Genomic DNA, 23460 nt, shown 5'->3' on the forward strand with positions numbered 1-23460 from the left:
ACATTAGTGCCATGGTGCCTTAATATCTATTTATTACAACATATTGATTAAAATGGATTTGTATTCAATTTTAAGGCTAGCTAATGTAATGGACATCGAAACTTTTCTGGAAGCATTGGCTGGGATTACAACATGTCACTGGGTAATGAGCCTCTCCCTCAAGAGGTGATTTTAGAAATCATCCCACAAACTCAACCGCGGGGCAGAGCAGGGGAGGGTGTGGACACGTGCTGAGCCAGTTTCCAAGGAGCGAGTGGCAGGGACACGTGTGGCGTTTGGTAAAACAGGCGATGTGTGGATTGATAATGTTGTTACAGATTCTTGCTTCCTTGGGTTAACTTCTGTTTGAACCTCTTCCAAGCCCAAGATCTGCCTAGAATGGAGGAGTTCCCACTGTGGCACAGCAGGTTCAGTATCTGGTCTTGTCTCCGGATGGTGTGGGTTTGATCCTCTCCCCAGCGCAGTGGGGTTAAGGATCTGGCATTGTCACAGTTGTGACAGAGGTCACAGCTGCAGCTCCGATTTGACCCCTGGCCCGGGAACTTCTCTAAGCTCTGAGTGTGGCTGAAAACAAAAAGGCCTAAAATGGTTATGTTGGGGTTGATGGTCTCCTCCAGAGGAAATCCTCTGGGCAGGACTCTGGGTTTGGTGATCCACAGCTAGTCTGGCCTGAACCCCTCATTCTGAAGAAGCTGGAAAAGTGGATTGTCTCGGGTCTCAGGCCTGAGTTCACGACTCACCCTGATGACCTCAGTGTTCTTTGCCTCCTGGACCCCTTTCTCAAAACCAGCCCTGAGCCTACCCTTTCCGCCTCTTGCGTGGCTCTCATGGTCACCAACAATCACCATCACCACCATGTCTGTCACCATCCTTTTTCTCGGTGTCTTATCACTGCGGTGTGTACATTGGATGGGATACGGGTCTTGCTAAACATTGTGGGAGCTTTATTCCGCAAGATGGGGTAGGATCCAACTCTCACCAAGATGAAATCCCTTGATAGCCTAAATTCTAAACGTATTCACTGGACTGGGATTTCTAACCTTGTGTCTCTGTCTCAAAAAATTATTTTTAATGAATTTTAATCTTGAATACTTTGAATGGAAGGGAAGGAGAGGGTTGTGAACTACAACTTTTTAATTTTTATTTTATTTATTTTAAGGCGGCACTTGCAGCATATGGAGGTTCCTAGGCTAGGGGTCAAATTGGAGCTGTAGCTGCCGGCCTACACCACAGCACAGCAATGTGGGATCTGAGCCGCATCTTCGACTTACACCACGGCTTGCAGCAACACTGGATCCTTAACCCACTGAGCGAGTCCAGGGATTGAACCCCATCCTCTTGGATAGTTAACCCACTGAGCCACAGCAGGAACTCACCAACTTTATAATCGGCAGGGATACGATGTTGAAATGCAAAAGATTTTAAAGTCCCGACTCACATGATATTGCTAGGCATCTAAGTGAGAAGCAAACACACCAATAAAACCTGAGGGTTTTCTATCCTGCCTTTATTAAAAATGAGCCCCTGCCAGGGGGCCGGTTGAGTTTCTGAATCACCCCGGCAAAGCCTGGGGGCTCCTTTAGAGAGAACTGACCCTACCCTCCAAGGGCCAGTTGGCCCCCTACCACCTTCAGGAAACCACACAAGAGGAGGAAAGTGTAGGCTTGGGGTTGGTTCCTTCCTCGGAACCAGAGGCTGTAGGCCACGCCCTCCTCTGGCTTCCTGTGATGCATCAAAAGGGGGCGCTATTAGCGTTTCCTGTAAGCCATGCCCTGTGCTGGGGGCAAACCCCGGGTCAGCTCCTTCTTTTACAATAGCCCTTCCAGGCAGCCAGTACTGTTACTCCCGTTTTCCAGATAAGGACACTGAGGCTCAGTGAGGTTAAGTCAATGGCTCAACATTCAGATGGCTGGAAAGTTGGATGCAGGAGCTGGAGTTGCACGTGTTTCCTGGAAGCACTGGCTCCCCGGCTCCCTGGTGTCTGTCCCACGCGTTCCACGTCGACTCTAATTATTATTATTAGGATGAGTTATCAGAGGTGCATTTTTCTCATGGCTGGGCTAAAAATTAGATTTCATCCTACTTCCCCTACTCCCTACTCCCTTCCCTCACCACCTCCCTCCACTCCTGGTACCCTGCCCATGAATCAATAAATGTTAGCTAAGTGAGCGATGTCAAGCCCCCAGGGACTCTGACTTAGTTGTGTCTCTCTTTTCGCAGAGAGCCGGCTGCCTTCCACATCGGGGGTGAACCTCCTGTCTCCGGGGCGTCTGGATGCTGCGAGTGTGGCCCATTTCCGTGAGCCGAGACCCAGTTGGCGCCTGCGCAACAGCACCAGGTATGTGGTTTTTATCCTTACGCGTGCGTCCTCCAGAGTAAGTGAGATGGAGAGCTGGATGCAGAGCCTGCATTGTGCTGGGGCGGGACGATGGCATGGGAGGCAGGTCAACTGTGGGACCCCTGGGGAGCCCTGCCTTTCATGAGCCTCAGTTTGTATGTCTGCAAAGTGGAGCTAAGAGCCCCTGCCCCTACTCGCTCCTGGACTTGCTGATAAGGCTCAGCTGGGGTGTTTTAGTCTCCCTGCATTTTGGAAACTTTGAAGTGCTTGACAAGGGCAGGGCATTTATCTAATTAAGGGGAAGGATAAACAAAGGCCACCAGATCAATGAGGTTTTGGGGATGCGATGTAGTCCTACCCATAGGGAATAAAGCGCCCCCAGATGCCTCCGCCTTTGCTGCCCTAATGAGGAATGTGCCCAGTCCTTCCCTAGCTGGAGTCATTAATCTATGGTTACAAAGTTAGTGCTTGGCCAAGCTTCCTTCATCCTTTTGGGCACATGGCCTATATTCAAAATGGCTCCATGGAGCCAACCAGGAGCCCCTGCTGGACGGAATGATCTCTGTCAGGCTGGAAAAGACGACAGCCTAACTGTTTGACCAATAAATGTATAGAAAATAGTGGCCAGGAAGCAGCAATTACGTAATAATCTTACCCAAAGAAAATGTGGGCTCAAATTAAGATGATTTCGCCAGGAAAACATTAAGGTATACAAAGAGTTCTTAATAAATAGAAATAAATAGTGCCGTGGTTATTTTCGATGGTTATCTGCCTCGCCGCCGCTGCTCCGGCTGCATTTTCCGCGGGGCTCAGAGCGGCATTTTGCTCTACAAAAACAACTAGCTCCTTTCCAGCCAATGATTACTTGTAATTATGCTTTCCCCTGCTATTATTCTAATAGACCTGTCATGTTGCTTGAAGGACTCTGGTGTTTGGAATATACGATGGCTTTTATGGATGGACTGCTGGAACACTTAATATAGCTCTATTTTTGAATTCTCGAGTTCTATCCTTTTGAAGTCTGTGTTAGTGGAACTCCTATTTATGAGGTGTGCTGTGCTTAAAGGTTTGCTATTGATGAAGAGGTCCAACAGAGCCTTTATCGTAAGTACGGCAGCATTCTCCCCAAGAGATAAATAGCCGTGCTAAAAGGGATGGTGTGTACCTAGGCTGCAAATTACTAGCCAAGTACCTCCTAACAGTGTACTTCAAAAATACCTTTATGCTTCTTGTTTGTTCTCTTTTCCATAGAGATGAATGACATTTCTTAAAACATAGAGAGGTGGAAGCCTGCTGGTCATCATTGGTCATCAACCCTACTCGGGCTTGGGGAACGTGTTTGTTCCCGCACTGGGTGTCTGGGTAGATGCATCCCGAGTGGCTTACACCCTCTGTGCTCGCTGTGTCATGGGTTTGATTTTCTTGAAGTTTCTTTAATTGAAAAGTGGACGTGGCTGGACTCAACACTTTTTGGAGGGGAGGAGGGTCTATGAACAGGGAGGCTTGTTCTGGGGGATCTGGAAAAGCCTCCTGAGGGCAGAGCAAGGGCCTCCGTGGCGACCTCCAGGTGGTGATAGGTGCAAAGAGTGGGCGGTGGCTTTGGCTTCCGGTTGACTGGCTGGGCTGCAGGTAGAGATCTTAGAAGGGGGTGGCCTGATGGAGAAGTTGTCATCAGAAGTGATGTCCAAAGGTGTGATTATTTGGGCAATTTGAGGAGAAACACCAGGTGGAAGTTTCCTTGAGCAGTTCAGCCAGGTTGTTCTCTTGTGGACCCAAAGTTGTAGGCTAAAGTCATCGGGCAGTGCGGGCACATTCTTGGACCTTGGGTGGATGTCCCATGCAAAGACATCACGTGGTTCCCACACAAGGTGGGGTGGAACGGGTGGTCTGGCTGCCTTATGGTGTCTAGAAATGCACTCAAAATACTCCAACTTTCTAGCAAGCATCCCAGATGCAGACAAAACTCCCTTGGCAGTTGACATCAGAAACACAGAAGCAGGGCGGCAGAGCAGCTTTTGACCAGGCAGCGAGAATTTGCATCGATTCCCCCAAGAAGGCAGGCTGCTGCTCCGCAGTGTTTGCCTGGTGTTTTTCATTTGGAACCTTCATGCATCAGCACCCTGACTACACACGGCCTGTCTAATTCGTCTTCACCCATATATTTTACCATTATGGATAGCCTTCCCCTTAAGCTTGTCTATTTACTAGCTGGTGTGACAGATGACAGCGACTCTGAGCCATGTTCGATGGCATTTGTATGGCTCTGATGCCAGAAGCGTTCTGAGCACCGGTGTTGCATATTTATCGATCTCCATATTCCCAATAATCTGATGCCGTCACATTTGACAACATTATGAGGAGAGGTCAGCTAGATGGGGCTAATGAAACTGTTTCCAAGATGGATGTTGTTTTCTACAACATTTACCCTTGCAAATAGCTGTCAGTGGGGCATTTCACTCTCGGGCGAGGCATTTGAGGACCTTTTTTTTTTTTTTCCTCCCCTAAATAGTTGACGTTAACATTGAACAAAACCTGCAGCTATTAAATCTCAGTATTTATATACGATAGAAAACATGGGCGCCCTGGCATCTTTCCAAATGAAAATCTTATTAACAGACACGGCGCTTGTGGCAAAGTCCTTTAGCAATTGGAGATTGGCTTGGCTGTCTGAAACGTGTGACGGATTAGTCCGAGACGATATGAAGGACCAAATGGGAAACGGCTGCAGTCTGGAGGATTCAACTAGCAAATAGAAAGGCCTGCTGTGGACCAGAGGCCTGTGGTGCTTTTCCGACTGTTTCCAAGCTTCCACACGTCTTCGAACCACCAACACAAAGGGCACTCAGATTTAGATGAAGGTTTTCAGGAAGGAAGGAAGAAAGAACATGAAATAGCATTTGCAGAGGGGATCCCATTTAAGGAAATGCTGCATGTGAACCGACACCGGAAATGCTTCGGGAGCAGCAATGCTTATTATTTACGGTGATATTTACTAAAGACAGGTTTCCTGGACCTGAATCCAGAACCCTCTGAAAGCCCTACAAGGCGACATTTAGAGACTTTCCCACTGTCTGTCCAGAGGGTTACCATGTTGGATAGTGATCCTGATGGCCCTTCTAAAGGATCCATCCTGGCTTAAATCTGGGCGGGTATATATTGGTTAAATAGTCATCTAGGAGTGGCAAGCAGCTTGGTGTCAATGTGATTTCTGTGAAACTTGTTGCATGTTTCAGTAGGATCACTGAGAATTTTCGGTTCTTTGAGAAAAACATAGTCAATCTTTAGTTTGAAATGCATTGTTTTACGAAGGTGGGTGTATTTAATGGGTTTCTTTGCGACAGTGCCCCTCTCCCAGCTCTATCCCAGAGCAGACACAAACCAGGATGTGTAATGAAATTAATGGTACTGGGCTACAGGCTCCTCCAGAACTTTCTCAACAATGAAGTCATTTACTCAGTGCTGGCGCTTAGGAACATTAATCCACTGCAATGCTTACAGTCACAAAAACTGAAGAACTTCTCCATGTGTTTATTTTGTAGTGTTGAAAGAAGGGTGCCAGAGAAGAGATGATTGACTCTTGTGCCTTTTCCTTTAGTGGGTCTCAGTACCTCTTTCCATCACGCCCTTTTCAGGTTATGCCTTTTGCATTGTGTTGAATGAAGAGGGAGAAAAGAATGGACGAGTTCAAGAGCAGCGAAGTTCATCTCTGGGCAGATGCTTCTGTTCTTTTCAGACGAAAAACTTGCTTCTTCATCCCCCCTCCTCCACGTCCATGGAATATACAGACCATTAAGAGACATATTCTCTTTTAGAAGAATGCCTAAAAGCACTAGGGAAACAAAGTCAGGTGATGACAGAAGCTAGCTCCACGTAAGTAGAGTGGCACAGCAAGCTGCTGGCAATTTAAGAGACACAGTTCTCATTAAAGAAAGACACTGGAGTTCCTGTTGTAGTTCAGCAGAAACGAATCCGACTAGGAACCATGAGGATGTCTGTTTGATCCCTGGCCTGGCTCCGTGGGTTAAGAATCCAGCGTTGCCGTGAGCTGTGGGGCAGATTGCTGATGCGGCTCGGATCTGGCGTTGCTGTGGCTGTGGTGTAGGCCAGCAGCTGTAGCTCTGATTCGACCCCCAGCCTGGGAGTTTCCATATGCTGCGGGTATGGCCCTAAAAATAAAAAAAAAAGAATGACACCAACAAAAAAGTCATATGTGAGAGATGCAAGTTAAGATACCCTAGGCAGCTTTAATTTAGGCAATGGCAAATTACATGAATAGTAGTTGCTATAGTAACTAGTAGATAATACGGTGTTTATGTTGCTATTGAGATATCTTGTTACTCCACCAGAATAAGAAATAAAGATTTCCAAGGGCACATAGACACAACAATGAAGGGAATGTTTCTCATAACCATTTTACTTCTTTCATTTTACTGTTTATTTATTATGAAATGGATATCTACAATTATACAGAGCCCTTAGTTTGGTTTGTTGTTAGTGATATTTTCCTAGCTGAGACGTAATCCATTAATATTTCTTACTTGCAAGGGTTCCTGTTGTGGATACTAGTTGGGTTCTAGTATCCGACTAGTATCCATGAGGATGAGGGTTTGATCCTGGCCTCACTCAGTGGGTTAAGGGTCCGGCATTGCCGTGAGCTGTGGTGTAGGTCACAGATGGGGCTCAGATCCTGCATTGCTGTGGCTGTGGTGTAGGTCAGCAGCTACAGCTCTGATTTCTACCTCTAGCCTGCGAATTTCCATATGCTGCAGGTGCAGCCCTAAAAAGAAAAAAAATATGTTATTTCCTACTTGTAAAATGCTCTTAATAATACCCACCTGATCTCAGACTGGATGGAGCTGGAATGCTCTGGCTGAGCATCTGGTTGTGAGTTCCAGCTCTCAACAGCTGTTTCTTAATCGGCACATCTGTTTTGGCCAGTCCCAGATGTAGGTGACTCATTTGATATCTCTGCTTCAATTTTCTTACTTGCAAAATGGTGTCTCTGGCCTTGCCGGCCTGAGATACCCAGCTGCTCCTCTCGTTCTGAGGTTATAAGGCATCAGCTCTTCCAGGTTCCTAAATGTCCTTCCCTTAAGAAGTGTGTGCAAAGACCTCCAGAGTCTTCGTGGCCAAATACAAGTTCCCCTTCTCTTCCTGAGTTTGAAGATCTGCTCAATCGGAAAGTTGGTTGGGCACAAAGTCTTATGTATATTCCAGGCACGGCCTCTGGGCTAGAAGGAACGAAAGAAATCAACTTGAACTCTTTGCTTTTAGGCTGATAATGTGTTTTAATTCCCATTTGACGAATGAAACAGCTGAATTTTCTGGAGCTGAAACGAGCAGGGCAAGGCCTCCCCCCGACCTCCCGCCAGGATTTTGGTAGCCTCTCCTGCTCTACGTTTATGCCCCCAGGGGGTTCATCGGAAGGGGATGGTTCCAGGGAAAAAATGTTGAGAGGAGGAGGCTAGCGCATAGATCTTCACTGAGTCATTGTCAAAGCAGATGCTGCATCACAGGGAACATCCGATGGGGGGCCAGGAACCCACGGGCAGAGGGAGGCGGGAGAGGGAGGGATGCTGAACTGTTTGAAGAGCAGCGTTTGGTCACCTGATTCATAATTCCCATCCATCTCCGAAGCCCTCAGTACCTGAGACCCTTCAGCACCTCACCCCGCACCATTGCCTCCAGATTGCAAAACTCATTAGACTATGAAGTAAGCCGAGCAGGAATCAATTTTTTGTCTAGCCCCAGAAATTCTTTGGAATAATATGTCAAAATGGTGATCTCGTCTGTTGCGATTGGCGTGAAAATATCAGAATTTCTATGGCTCTTTCTGAGATTTCCCTGTGCCATCTGGCTGCCTACTTGTATGTGTACCTACACAGATGCCTGGCTTATGTACAGGGGAGCCAAGCACATTTATTTTTACAGGGGGTAATTATTACTGTCTCTCCTTCTAGAAACGAGCCTTTTGTTTTATATTTTCAGCGAGAACTTGTGAAATATTAAGATATTTTACTGCCTTAATGTTCTGAATTGTTTGCCTCTCCATATTGCAATCTAAAACTCATTAACAGTTGAACAATTTAATCAGAATGAATCAAGTTGTGAAATGGATTCACGGGCAGTTCACCTAGCCATAAAGCACGGCTGAAACTTTTCTGAACAGCTTAATAAAACTTCGAAGGCAGCAGGAAATAAATGATTATCCTGGACAATATCGGGGTAAACAGAACCTGGAGCCATGAACATGGTGATTGTTCTTCCATACTCAGCACATTTGCCAAGGCTTGGTCTTAATTCATGGGATGGACCAATGAGAACAGGGATTTAAGGTGCCAGGGCTTCCGTAAATTTTTTCACTTAATAATAAGCATGATCAGGAAAGCAAAGTGAAAGTGGAGACATTAAGCCTGACTTTAAGTTCCAGAAGTTTTCCTCCGTTAAAAATATATACATATGACTGAGTCACTTTGCTGAGTAGCAGAAACTGGCCCGACCTTGTAAATCAGCTATTCTTTAATAAAAAAAATTTAAAAATAAGAGAGTAACATAATTGCCAAAATATATAGTAAATTACTGTCCCATAAATGCTGAAGAAAGAAAAATAGAACATTAAAAAAAAAAAAAAAGTCCCTAGGGAAGCTGGGAGGCTCCAACCCACAGCTTTTGGGAAAGATTTGAAGAGAGACTTATTCACTGTGCTTTAAAAATATCAGGAGTTCCTGTTGTGTTTCAGTGGGTTAAGAACTCGACTAGTATCCATGGGGATGCAGGTTTGATCCCTGGCCTCACTCAGTGGGTTAAGGATCTGGTGTTGCTGCAAGCTGTAGTGTAGGTCACAAGTGTGGCTCAGATCTGGTGTTGCTATGGCTGTGGTGTAGGCCTCAGCCGCAGCTCTGATTTGATCCCTAGCCTGGGAACTTCCATGTGCTGTAAGTGGGTCCCTAAAAAGAAAAAAAAAAAAAAAAATCATTCATCCCAGAATTCTCCCTGCAGAGGTGTGAAAATGGGTTTTAGTTTCATTCCCAAGGTTGAGTTGTATCCACATCAAATTTTTCTGACAGGTTTGGCTGTATGATACATTTGAATTCAAGGCCACAGTGGAGGGACCAACTCGTCCTCAACTGCCTAGAGCCCACTGACTCTCAGACAAACTGGGATGGTTGGTCCTACTAAAAGGTCCAGATTCCCCGATGTTTCTTGGCTTCAGTGCCTGAAATTACTCTCCTTTCCAATGTAAGAATTTGCCTGCATCTTCTTAATCAGATGATTACCCAGAGTTGTTTTATATATATATATATATTTGTTTGTTTGTTTATAATTTTGATCCCATCTTCTGTGGATGAACTGAAGCATCTATGTAGGCTTCCAGTGAATGTCTGGGTGTTTGACGTTTCCCCATCCCTCCGTGGTCAGCGAGAACTTGCTAAAATAACAAAATACGGTTTGGATATGATATATTTCAGTTGCGTGTCCTACGCCATACCTCCCTGTTATTTTTGTAATTTGTACCAGCAAAGCACCGTTCCTGTTCAGCACAGGCTCGAGGGGGCGCAGTTAACGCTTAACACTCTCGTCGCATTTCTTTCTTTCTCATTGTTAAGCTTTCACCTTCAGGGTTTGGTTTTTTGGACAGACATGGGCTTTTCAACATCCATTCCTCTTCTGACCCTTCAATCCGATGGACTCTAACCCCACCGCCTCCTGGCTGCGTCACTGTGGACAGCTGCAGTTTCACATTACGCCTCAGTTTTCTCCTCTGTGAAGTGGAGGTGGAGGGCTGAGAACGTTTGTGTGCCAGAGCATATGCCTGGCCATGATTTGGCCAAGTCCTATTGGGAGCAGTGGGCTGTTCTGGCAGGCAGGGGCCATTAGCAAATGACTGGGACATGCTGATTTTAGGGTAGGCGCAAGCCTCTGATCCATGATTTCAGGGATGCCTCATGGCCCATGGTCAAAGAGGCACTGTCAGAGAAAGGGCCAGCTCAGTTCTTTTTTTTTTTTTTTTTTTTTTCCCCCCCTCCGCTGTAGCCAGCTCAGTTCTTGATGAACTATTTCTGGGCTTGTGGAATGTTTCAAGTTCAGGGTCAAGTTGATAATCTCATCAGAGTTTGTAAATAGAATAATCCCTTCCTAGTTCCTTGCTTGAGATTTTGGTCTACCTGGGTTCTCTTCTGAATACTTTCCCTAGCTACCCCTCATGGAATTAATTAAGATTTAGAAGTGATTTGTGTTATTACTGTTGGTTTAGTAACTAACCTTACATTTTAACATGCATACTTCTATTAAGAACAAAGTTTCTCAGTATCTTTATCCTTCTTCTAGATTATGAGGTCCTTTTCTTTTGGCGGTGCCCACAGCATGCAGAAGTTCCTGGGCCAGGGATCAAACCCAAGCCACAGCAGTGATCATGCCAGATCCTTAACCACTAGGCCATGAGGGACCGTGAGGTCATTAAAACATTGTTAGTAGCCAGTGGTAACAATGAACATTTTAGCAATGTTATTTCATCTAACAGTCTCATTATTATTATTACTATTGTTATTATTATTATGGACTATTTTATAGCAAATCCCAGATATCCTGTCTCACCACCTAAAGAAATACTTTAGCTAACAAGAACTTTCCCCTTAATATAACCACTATGCCCTTATCAGCAAATGGAATGAATTAGCAATAATTTCTTAATATGATCCCTCCCATATTTAAATTTCCCCAGTTGTCTCCAAAATCTCTTTTTACAGATGGTTTGTTTGAACAAGGGGCCAAATAGGCTTTGCATATCACACTTACATTTTAAAGAAAATTGTAAAATGCCCTGTGGCCTGATTTTTGCTTGTTGCTTTTACTTGATGTATTGTAATTTCTTCTTCTACTTCCTGAGGTATTATAAACTCAAGTTTAAATTTAGCGACTATTTGAGGAATTCCCATTGTGACTCACTGATTAATGAGCCTGGCTAGTATCCGTGAGGCTATAGGTTCGATCCCTGGCCTTGCTCAGTGGGTTAAGGATCCAGTGTTGCTGTGAGCTGTGCTGTAGGTTGCAGATGTGGCTCGGGTCCTGCATTGCTGTGGCTGTGGCATAGGCTGGCAGCTACAGCTCTGATTGGGCCCCTAGCCTGGGAACCTCCATAAGCATTGGGTGCAGCCCTAAAAAGCAAAATAAATAAATAAATAAATACAGTGACTATTTGATACTCAAAATTTTTGGTAATAACACCTGAGAGGTGTTGCCGTGTTGGACTGATTGCATCACATCAAGATTCATGGAAATGTCTGGAGTCCCACGGGTTTATTGATGCCAAACCTGATTGGGGTTCAGATGCTATCAGCTAAATCTCTCGTTATACGTTTTTCCATAAAGGTTTTTGTGTAATGCTTTTTCAAATGTTGTGGTAAAGTATATATAACACAAAATCTGTCATTTGAACCTTCCTTCCTTCCTCCCTCCCTCCCTTCCTTCCTTCCTTCCTTTCTGCTTTTTAGGGCTGCATCCGCACCACATGAAGATTCCCAGGCTAAGTTGCCGCTTGGAGCTACAGCTGCCTGCCTAGGCCACAGTGGCAGCAACATGAGATCCGAGCCACATCTGCGATCTATACCACAGCTCATGGCAACGCTGGATCCTTAACCCACTGAGCAAGGCCAGGGATCAAACCCACATCCTCATGGATACTAGTTGGGTTCATTACTGCTGAGCCGTAATGGAAACTCCTTTTTAAATCAATTTTTAGAAACAGCTCCTCGAGTTTGTTCTAGTGTCCTTTGACGCGGCTGCAGTGGTCTTTTATCACTTCTTTTATTTCTGGCACAACAAGGTGTCCCAGACTAATCTTGTATATTTCCTACCCGAAGGGAAAAAACTCCTTTTCTCTGTTCTCCTCACCACGCTGCTCTCAGTGCTTCACTTCTGGGCAGTAAATGTGAGTTTTCCCCACATCAAGCAATTCTCCAATTTTCTGTGGATATCCTCTGAGTGTCCTACAGTTTAATTCAATTCTGACACTATCGACTAGAGATAGCATCGGATCTCCCAGGGTAAGAGCTCAGTCCCACAGGACGGCCCCTTACTTCTCTCACTTCAGACACTAATTGCAAGTGCAGGTTGTCACCTGTGCTTCTGACTGACTATAAACTGGGGGTTCCCATCACCCCTCCCCATGTTCCATATTTACTAGAATGGCTCATGGAACTCAGGGAAACATTTATGTTTACTAGTTTATTATAAAGGGTACAGCTTGGGAATAGCCAGATGAAAGATGCAAGATATGGGGCAAGGGGTCCTCTCTAGGCAGGGGTGCCAAACCGCCCCAGCCCCAGCACTGCCATGTGTTCAGCAACTGAAAAGCTCACCAAACCCTGTACTTTAGGTATGCTCATGGAGGCCCCGTTCAGTAGGCAATATTGGCCATTGGGGTATTAATTCAACCTCGAGCCTCTCTCTTCTCCCCTAGAGGTTGAGGTAAGGCTGCAAGTTCCACCCCTCTAATCACTTGTCAACAAGCCACCATCCTGTGGTGATCTGGGGCTTTCTAAAAAAAAAAAATGAGCCCATTGACATAAGCTCAGGTGTGGTTGAAAGGGGTTTGTTTAAGAATAATGAAATATACTGCTTTCACTTTTATCGTTCTTAACAGGAAATTCTAGTGATTTTAGGAGCTCTGTGCTAGGAATGGAGATGAAACAATATGTATTTCTTATTATACATCACAATATCCCACTATTCCTTCCTAAAATTCACCATTTTTCCAATAAGACCTGGTTTTGGGGGGTATGGTACTTAGACACTACAGTCTGAGTACTTGGTGTGCTCACTGCTAGGGGATTGTCACTGTTTCAGGTATTTTTTTTTTTTTGGTAAACAGAGCTAAAGTGTGTATTTTTTAAAGGGAAAATTATAAATTCATACTGATATCTTTAATTCAAAGTTAGGATCACTGGGTTTTTAACTCCTTTGATTTTATGCTTGTACATCTTTTATGATGAAAATCTTGGTTCTGTTAAATTAACATAATTTATTCTAGACTGTATAGTGGTTAAAATAATAATATCAACAAATTTAAATAAGATACCGAACACAGTCTTTTTTTTTTTCTTATTGTTGTCCTTACATTCTATCCCATTAGGGATGTACAATCAAACACTACTTTAACATCCTTTACTTCAATTAAACGGAATGTTTTCTTTCTGTGTGTCTATAACACCAACTTGATTTACAGTTAGGTTCATTTGTTTTAGCATGCTTTTAATTTTTAGGATTTTTTTTTAACAAAGAAAAATGTTCTGAAGTAAAAAGAGACTACAGGTAATATATATTAATGATGTACATTTTAATTATACATAATAGATATATCACAGAAGCATTGCTTCCATCCTTTCCTGTTCTGTTTCTTCCTTCCTAATGAAATGTAACCATTTTCATTAGTTTTTGGCTTATGCTTCAGTTGTTTCCTTTTGAAATTATAACCCCCCCCCCCAGCATGCACGCGTGTGCGTGCACGCGCACACACACACACACACACACAAACACATTTTTCTCTTTTCTTAGATGAAAGATCCATACCTTTTAGTGTGCTTGGTGCCACATTGTGATACCCTCATAAGTGTTGAAAATTTGGGTTATTTGCATCATTTAGCTCTTGTAATCGATGCTGAAATCAATAGCCTTGTGATTACATTACTTTGCCTTTTTGCCAGTGTATCTTTGGGATGGATTTTTAGAAATGGATTGCTGGGTTAAAGGGTAAATGCAGAGTAAGTTTTTCAGATGGTGCCCAAGTCCCCTCTTTGTTGTCGTGCTTTATTGTCACACATCCTGGTAATCACCTGTGGCGTTGGAGCCTGCCTGCCTAGAGCCTCGTCACATGGCAATATTTCTCTGATTCGTCTTCTTTTTTTTTTTTTCTTTTCATCTTTTCTAGGGCCACACCCATGGCATATGGAGATTCCCAGGCTAGGAGTCTAATCTGAGCTATAGCCGCTGGCCTACAGCAATGCCAGATCCGAGCTGTGTCCGACCTACACCACAGCTCATGGCAATGCCGGATCCTTTAACCCACTGAGCAAGGCCAGGGTTCGAACCTGCAACCTCATGGTTCCTAGTTGGATTCATTAACCACTGAGCCATGACGGGAACTCCTCTCTGATTCTTCTGAAGGTGGAAATTTTCTTCTTCTTTTTCAGGACCGCACCTGTGGCACATGGAAGTTGCCAGGCTAGGGGTCCAGTTGGAGCTGAAGCTGCTGTCTTACGCCACAGTCACAGCAACGCCAGATTCGAGCCGTGTCTATGACCTACACCACTCCTCACGGTAATGCCAGATCCTTAACCCACTGAATAAGGCCAGGGATCAAACCTGTGTCCTCATAGGCAGGGTCAGGTTTGTTACCACTAAACCACAATGGGAACTCCCTGAAGGTGGAAATTTTCTGGTCACATTTTGGTGGAGGAGGCAGCCTTTTGAGGCCCTTCTATTGTGGTGTGTCTCATTTGGGATTCCTTTCCCACGTGGGCCAGTGCTCAGACCCGTGTCTTCATCTGGGTGTTCTGTCCTCCTCCCTGATCCTTGGAGCCTGTATCTGGATCTGTTACCCACTTGGCCACCACGTTTCCATCTCCTGTGTGCACACGGTGGTTTCGAAGGCCCTCTTTAATTCCGGTACCTGGCGATTTCCCTTTCTTTACAGCCTATCAGCGTATTACATTTTCTGGTTACATTTTACACATGCATTTCTCTGTATAATGAGTGGGAGAGGGTTCTTCAGAATCTCACATCTCCACGTGGCTGGGGGAAACTCAATACAGATTTTTATAAAAGTTATATCGGGTGTTCCCCTGGTGGCCTTGTGGTTAAGGATTTGGCACTATCACTACTGTGGCTTGAGTTCAGTCCCTGGTCTGGAAACTTCCACATGCTGCAGGTGCAGCCAAAAGAAAAAAAAAAGCTATACCAAAGTGGGGAAGTAAAATGGAAATTGGGAGTGAAGGGATTATTTGCTATGCAAAAGTATCCTTTAAGAATGGACTTTTCTTCATGTGTTGAAAATTTTATCTGTAACAAAATTGAGTTGGTAATTACCCTCTTACTCCAAATGGGGTATACCTGTCATGCTTTTTTCTTTATTGTCTCTGTCCCAGATACGAGGACCAGGGCCACGGGCTACACCTTTTTTGCAGTGTAGGCCTGAGTGGAGAAAAAAAAAAAAGCCACCAAATTATCCTTTTGGCCTCATTCCAAAGTTCCAACTCCAAACATACCACGAAACATAGTGTACCTGGCAGGCCTCTGGGAGGAACAGATCATGAAGCAAGAAGAAACCAGGATTATCCCTAATGGGATAATTAGGGAAACCTTTTAGTCAATACTGTTTAATTTCCTTTCAAATTCCTAGTTGCCCTATTCACAACCTAATCAGTGCTTTCTGATAATTTCTAAGAGGACCTGGAGCTGACCTTTCCCCTTCTGAAGGGTGCGTCTTTGGCTTCTCTTCTGCAACTCCAGGTATTTCTGAATGCTGGGCTCTGTCGGCTGCGGTTTCTTGACAGAAATCGCGTTAGGCTGAGATTAGCCCAGATGGTGTTGAATGGAATACAGTGTGTTGAGGTTTGCTGTGGTGCAAGACTGGCTCAGCTTGTGTGCTGATGAGCCTTGGCAGCTCCCAGAGAACAGGTTTTGGTGTTACCTGTTGCCCTCCTTGACCTGCCAGTGGGTGCCCTATTAGGTGTGGAACTTCTAAACCTCTTTCCTTGGAAACCATCTCTAGCTGGATAACTCCTAACTGCTCTTCCTTCCTTTGGTTTCTCTCGTATTTACAATGTGCTCAACGAACAGGCCAAAATGAAAACTCTGTTAAGTTTCTATACAGAGTCCTGATTCTATAAATCTTCTGCTAAAACCTCTTTGAACCCTGAAGAACCAAGTCCAGTCTCCAGGCCTGGTGATCCAGACCCTCTGAATGGGGCTTGGTGGTTTTCTCTTCCAACGCCGCCCTCCCACTCCCCCAAACCCCTGGCCTCAGATGTCCCAAGCTCTTTCATTTCTTCCAGGCTTTGCTTGTAGTATTCCCTGAGCCTGTGAACCATCTGAGACCGTGCAAATAACCCTTGACACTTGGGACCATATGGAGACCAAGGACCAACCAAGGAGAGCTGTGCCAGGACTCCTGGTCCATTGCTTTTGAGCCCCTGTGATGGCTCTGTGGCTTTACCTTCTCTTTGTGCTTTTCCAGCTTGCTGTGGCCCCCTGCTGGGACTGGACTGCTCAATTCTGCCTGCCAAATTCCTGCGTAGCCTCAGGACTCCCTGCTCTGCCTCCCACAGCGTGTCCTTCATATTTCTTATCTCTTTTGAGCATCTGCCATGTTAGAATTGTAAACCTTCTCCAGTTTTCCTTGATGCCCATGGTGCCCATGTCAGAGGAGGCATCTTGCCTGGTAACACTGAATTAATGGGGGAGACAAATGAGTGAAAGGATATTCAAATGGATGTTTGGGGTTGGCACCATTTTGCCTGGGGAAGTTGGAGCAGCGTATCTGGTGGGCCCCTGTCCTACTGTGGGAGGAAATGGGGCAGATTTCATCCTATTATTGGCCATCTTATTACCCTCACTCTGGCTTGCTGTGCCATCAGGGTTAGACTAGTTTCCTAGACTGAAAGTATCAGAGGAGAGAGACTAGAACCTCTCGATACTCTGTAAGGGGAACTCTTCCTATCAGAGATGTTGAGTAAGTTGATGAATGAATCAATATGAGTCTGTAAAGGGGGAGAGAAAATCTATGACCATGATGAAAAAGGAATATATGGGAGCTTCTGGAAAGGATCCAAGGACCTGGTATGAACAGGAAGGTAATACAAGATTATTTCAGTCTAAGGAGAAAGACTGAGCTATGTGTGTAAAAGAGCCAACTGTAGGCATAGTGAAGAGAGGAATGGAGTCAAAAGGCCTGGATGTTGCTTCATTGTGACCTTAGGTCATTTGTACCCAACTGTCTAGCTGGCCATTCAGTGTCCATCCATCTATTCAGCCATTTATCTCTCTACTCAAACACCCATCCATTCATCCATCCATCTAGACATTCATTCACCTGTCCATTCATCCATTTATACATCTGTCCCTGCATCCACCCATCCCTCCATCCATCTACTGTTCATCTGTTCATCCATCTGTCCATCCATCCATCCATCCATCTATCCATCTGATATTACCATACACCCACAGTTTCGAGGGACCGGAAACCCAAATATGAGAAAGACACTTTCTCTCCCTCCATGGGATCCAGTGTGCTATGGGAAGAATGTCATACAAATCATGACTGTGTAATAAGATAATGACTTCAGAGGAACCCTCTCGCCGCTGTGTTGAGAGCAAGGGGCCCTTAGTTTGCCTGGAGTCAGGACCAGCTTCCCAGAAGAAGTGGTGTTTGAGTCCAGATCTGAGCAAGGGGGTGCTCATGGCCTTCGGCCTCAAGTTCCACACCTCGCCTGTGCAAGGGTGGCATGGGGCCAGATGCCAGCCATCTAGAGATTTCTGTTCTTTCATGAGTGGCAGGTGCAGATTTTGTATTGGACCCCAACAAGAGGTGTGGAGGGCTAGTGGGGAGACAGAACCAGTTAAATTCTTGGCTGGAAGGGGGGCACCCCTTCTTTGAGAGGCCCCTAGACTCTGTCCAAGAACTAGTCATTGCTGATGGGGGGTTAGAGGAAATGCTTGCTCCCTCCGGTTACTTGTTTTCTGGGACAAGGCTAGAAGCTGGCTTTCTAGACTTTATTTTGGGCCCAGGACCCATGATCTGTAGTGTGCCAGGAACCCTATGAATTTTAATAGCCTCCATTCAGAGTGATGAAAACCTTAATGAAATTTAATTATCTCAATGTTAAGTATTTTGTGTTAAGTTATTGCATTCTGACCACTCATTGTTCACTGCAAACTCAGGGCAGCTAACCTACCTCTACCTTAATGGAAAGGAAAGTTGAATATATTTAAATGAAATTCCCTCCAAAATAATGGCCCTCCATGAAACACCAAGGAGGCATCAGGAGAGAATGTATAAACGGGGCAGCTGCAGAGGAGAGCGACCACGTTTGGAATGGTTTTCATTAATCCGGGGTCTCCAGAAGGAGCGATGTGAAAAGTTCAGAATGTAAGTGACAGGTGTTTATGGTTCTCAATTGCATTAAACAGGCTCTTAAATGCAGGTTAAAGGCCTCTGTGAAATATAGAATATACCTCCAAACGCGGCCTAAATTTCTGCCATTTTGGACTTTGCATTACTTACCTACAGAATTAGCAGCGCTTTCGGTTAATCAACTGTCAGCGTAAGTTGTGGTTGAGCAAAATGCTTCTAAATACCAGTAAGCACAGTTTGCTTGGCCTGTTGCTTTTTTTTCCCCCTTTCTTTCTTCTTCCCTTGGGCCTTCCAAAGGCCTTCAGCTGATGGAGAGCTTTTAATTTCACATTTTGGCCCCCACCGCAGGTGATAAACAAAGGTTTCCCCGCTGCTCTGGCTGGGGTCAGTTATCCGGCCTCCCTACTCCCCGTAATCACACACAAAAGGTGCCTGAGATCCACAGCTAATTTGCGGCCTCTGTTTAGCAGAATTTAATAGCAGGTATTACTGCTGCCGCAGTAATTAAGGACCTTTGTCAATAAGACGAAATGGATGGCCACACTTGGTTGTAATCAGTGGGCTCTCGAGAGCCAGAGGAGTGAAAAGGGAGAGAAGCAATCCATTTTGTGAATAACACGGTCCTCCCGGCCTCCCTCCCTCCCAGATTGGGCAGTGGAATAATAATTCCCCAGGCAATGAAAGTACAGGAATAAAAGTACTTACCCTCCAGCCGGTGATTTTTTTTTTGACTTTTTATTTACTCTACTGAGCTTTCTTATTTGCTCCGGGCTGCATTTGATGAAGTATTGTTTAAACAGCACAGAGCAAAATGGATGTGGGGAGGTGGGGAGAGGAGGAGGAATTTTAACCAGGTGGCGGGGAGGCGCCCAGCTTGAAGGTGGACAGCCATTCGGTTTATCAATTATTTCTCCGGGGTACAGAAAAAAAAAAAAAAAAAAAAAAAGAAAAAAAAAGGAAAAAAGACAAAACCAAGTGGCTTCGTGAAGAGGTGGAGGGTGTCATTTAGAGCTGTCTCTGAACATAGTCATTCAGCTCTAAATGGGTCGCCTGTAACAAGCGCGAAGTGAACTTGGGGGAGCATTGTCACCCTCAGCCTCCTCCCTAATGTACGGCTGAATGGCCCAGCAGAGGGGGGGCAGGGAAGGGGGGGCAGGGGCTGGCAGCCACAATTCAAAGAGACCTTCAAGGTGTGTGCCCCTCACAGTAATTGGAGAGGAAGCTGCCTTTCCCTCGCCGATTCCCTGCCTTTTTCTGGTTTTAACAAGCATGATGCTTTTAATAGTGCTTTGAGTACCATCTCTTTATACGCCTCTCCCTTTTTAAAGCAGCCTTAACTATACCCTTTCTGTCGCTAATGTCTGAAAAACTTCTACCTTTAATCATTCCGGGATGAGGCGGCCAACAAGCGGCCCCTCTCCTTTAGCAATTATGGCTGGATAGTCACAGGCGGGAGGGAGCAGGGAGTGCGAGGGTGCGGGTTGTGGGGAGCCGAGGCTGGGCCCAGCGCTTGGGCACCTCCAAGGGGCTTCTTGTTAGCGGGAGCCTGGGGGTCAATTTTAAGAGCCCCAGTCTGCAAGGTGCGAGACCCCCTCGAACAATGCCCCTGGATTTGGTTGATAAAGAAAGATGGCAGTTGGCTTTGCGGCCCCTCCAGGACACCTCCCCCATTCACGCCCAATCCAGCACACACAGTGTGCTTCTTTCCTGCTTAAGAGTCCATCCCAAACTGGGCTGAGGGGTGGAGTCTTTCTGTGAGATTGAGCTAGAAGGGTTTCACAAGCACCTCTGGGCTGGGAAGGGATTCAGGGTGGGCTGGTTCCAAGTGCAGGCTCGTAAATACAGACGGTGCAGGTCGGGTCCATCTGCCCTCCCGAGGACTAGCATGCACGCACGCACGCACGTGTGCGCACACACACACACACACACAGACACACAGAGACACACACAGCTTTTGGGTCTCTCAGAAAGGCAGCAGGGGTGAGGCCAGAAGCTGCAGGGCCTCTGGCAGGGCAGGGGTGGAACCGGGGCAGGGAAGGCCATGATAGTCCATTTCCTCATCTGTTCCATTTCCGGCTTCTGAACACAGACTTCTCCTTCTGGAACAATCTGCACACCAAATTTGGCAGAGGTTTCAGAGGTGAAAACCTTCACAGAGAGAGGCCCTGAGGAGAGGAGGGAGGCGGGGACTTCTTTAGAGCTTCTGAGCATCGCTTCTCCAAAGAAGCAGCCAGGAAAGCATTCCTTTGGTCCCTTTCTCTCCAAGCATCAGAGCTCGAGTCCTGACACTGGAGCAGCCTAGCTCAGCATAAGGCAGTTTTCTATGTTATGTTATTTTATTTTTATTTTTTGGTTTGCACTTGAGGCATATGGAGGTTCCCAGGCTAGGGGTCAAATCAGAGCTATAGCCGCCGGCCTACACCACAGCCACAGCAACCTTAGATGCCAGCCGTGTCTACCACCTACACCGCAGCTCATGGCAATGCCGGATCCTGACCCACTGAGCAAAGCCAGGGATCGAACCTGCAACCTCATGGTTCCTAGTCGGATTTGTTTCCGCTGTGCCATGACAAGAACTCTCTAGGCAATTTTCTTACCAGTAAAATGCAGGTGAATAGCTCCTACCTTCTCAGGGGAACTTGTGAGCGTTCGCAAGGTGATGCTGGCAAGACTCACTGCCTGAGGCAGAGGGAGCCAGCCCATTCGTCATTGATGTTGTTTTGCCTCTAAAGTTTCGTTGGACTCCTCTCAATTTTTCTGGAAAATGGGGGTGGGGTTGCAGCCTGATTTGGGGGCTCAGAACAGGAGAGCATGTTGTGAATTTCCAGCGGCTGTAGGTTTGGGACTGTGTCAACATACTTACAACACCAGACAGCCATGTGGTTAGCCATCACTTAGGAAAGTTGTGCCTTGTGCAAAATTACAGGGGAGAAGTGAGGGAAGAGGTGGCTGGCCAGGGAAAAAGGAAACCTCTTTCCTCAGTCTGCTGCCCTCCGAGCCAGAGGAGGGGTGCTATAGTAGGCTGAGACCAGCCCTAAAGATACGGTGGGCCCTCCACATCCAGGGGTTCTGCGTCCGTGGATTCAACCAGTGGTAGATCCAAATATTTGGGGAAAAAAAAAATCCAGAGTTCCAAAAAGCAAACCTTAAATCTGCCATGCTCTGTCAACCATTTACGTAGTATTTATGTTATATCTATGACTATTTACATGGTATGTATAACCATTTACATGGTATTTATAACTATTTACATGATATTTACATTGTATTAGATATTATAAGTAATCTAGAGATGACAAAGTATACTGGAGGATGTGTGTAGGTTATATGCAAATTCTAGGCTATTTTATACAAGGAGCTTGAACATCTCTGGATTTGGGTATCCACAGAGGGTTCTGGAACCAATTCCTGGTAATCTATGAATGTTACCTTACAGAGAGAAAGAGTCTTTTCTTTCCTCCCAGATTTATTGAGATATAATTGACATATAAATTCAAGGTGTACATGCAACATAATTCTTTGATATATAGATATATTGTGAAATGGTTGTAAGATTGGTTAATATTCATCACCTCACATAGTTATAAGAGATTTTTCCCTTGTGAAAAGAGTTTTTAATATCTACTCACTTAGCAATTTTCAGATGTACAATATGGGATTAGATGTAGTCACCATGCTGCACATTTTCCTCAAAACTGGAAGTTTGCACCTTTTGACCACATTTACCCATTTGCCCCACCCCCTGCCTCTGGCAACTACGAATCTCCTGTTTCTTTGGGTTTGGTGTTTTAACATTCTACCTGTAAGTGAGATCATACAAAATTTGTCTTTGGCATTTCACTTAGCTTAATGCCCTCAGGGTTCATCCATATTGGCACAAATAGCAGGATTTCCTTCTTTTTCATGGCCGAGTAGTATTCCATTGCATCCACCATATTTTCTTCATTTAGTCATCTGTCAGTGGACACTTAGGCCATGGCCATGTCTTGGCTATTGTGAATAGTGTTGCAATGAACATGGGGGTATAGAGGTCTCTTGGGACAGTGACTTTGTTTTCTTTACATATATGCCCAGAAGTGGGATTGCTGGATCCTCTGTTAATTCTCTTTTTGATTTTTTGAGGATGCTCCATGCTGTTTTCCATGGAGGCTGCACCAATTTACATTCCCTCCAACAGTGCAGAAGGGTTCTCATTTCTCCACATCCTCACCAGTGTTAGTTATTTCTTGGCTTTTTGATGATGGCCATTCTGATAGGTGTGAGGTGAAAAAGCGTCTTTTCAGATGCGATTAAATGAAGGGCCTCTAGATGGGGAGATTATTCTGGATTGTGTGGGTGGATCCTCAATGCAATCACACATGTTCTAATAAGAGAAGCAGAGGAAGATTCAACATGGGCAGAAGAGCATAAGGCAATGCAGAGATGGAGGCAGAGTCTAGGGCGATGCTGCCAGGAGCCAAGGAATGCCAACAGCCACCCTAAGCTGCAAGGAGTGAGGAGTGGACTCCCTGGAGCCTGCAGAGGGGGCACAGCCCTGCTAACAGCTTGACTTTGGCTTTCTGGCCTCCAGAACTGTGAGAGGATAGATTTGTTTTAAGCCACCCAGTTTATGGTAATTAATATAGCAACGGAGTTCCCCTGTGGCTCAGAAGGTTAAGGGTCCAGCCTTGTCATTGCAGCTTGGGTAGCTTCTATGGCATGGGTTCAATCCCCGGCCCAGGATCTTCCACAGGCAGCAGTACAGCCAGCCCTCCCCCTGCTCCAAATTTAAAAATATATAAAATACAGCAGCCAAAGATACTAACACAGATGCCTGCTGGAAGATCCTTTTCCATAAGTGAGTCAAGCGAACACTCGAAGTGAGGGAGAAGAGGTTCTATGGAAGGGCAAAGAAATATTGTCAGAGGTCCGTTCAGTACTATTATTTTTTTTCTTTTTATGGCAACACCTGCAGCACCTGGAAGTTCCTGGGCCATATGCTCCGGGGGTTGAA

At 45.4% G+C, this 23460-nt stretch overlaps 1 pseudogene; it reads left to right on the forward strand.

Moving 5' to 3' along the window:
* Nucleotides 1-23460, forward strand: part of LOC125117014 (tigger transposable element-derived protein 1-like) — a 53218-nt pseudogene that overhangs the window by 15838 nt on the left and 13920 nt on the right.

The sequence above is a fragment of the Phacochoerus africanus genome, chromosome 15 (assembly GCF_016906955.1).
Source record: "Phacochoerus africanus isolate WHEZ1 chromosome 15, ROS_Pafr_v1, whole genome shotgun sequence".
Lineage (NCBI taxonomy): Eukaryota > Metazoa > Chordata > Mammalia > Artiodactyla > Suidae > Phacochoerus > Phacochoerus africanus.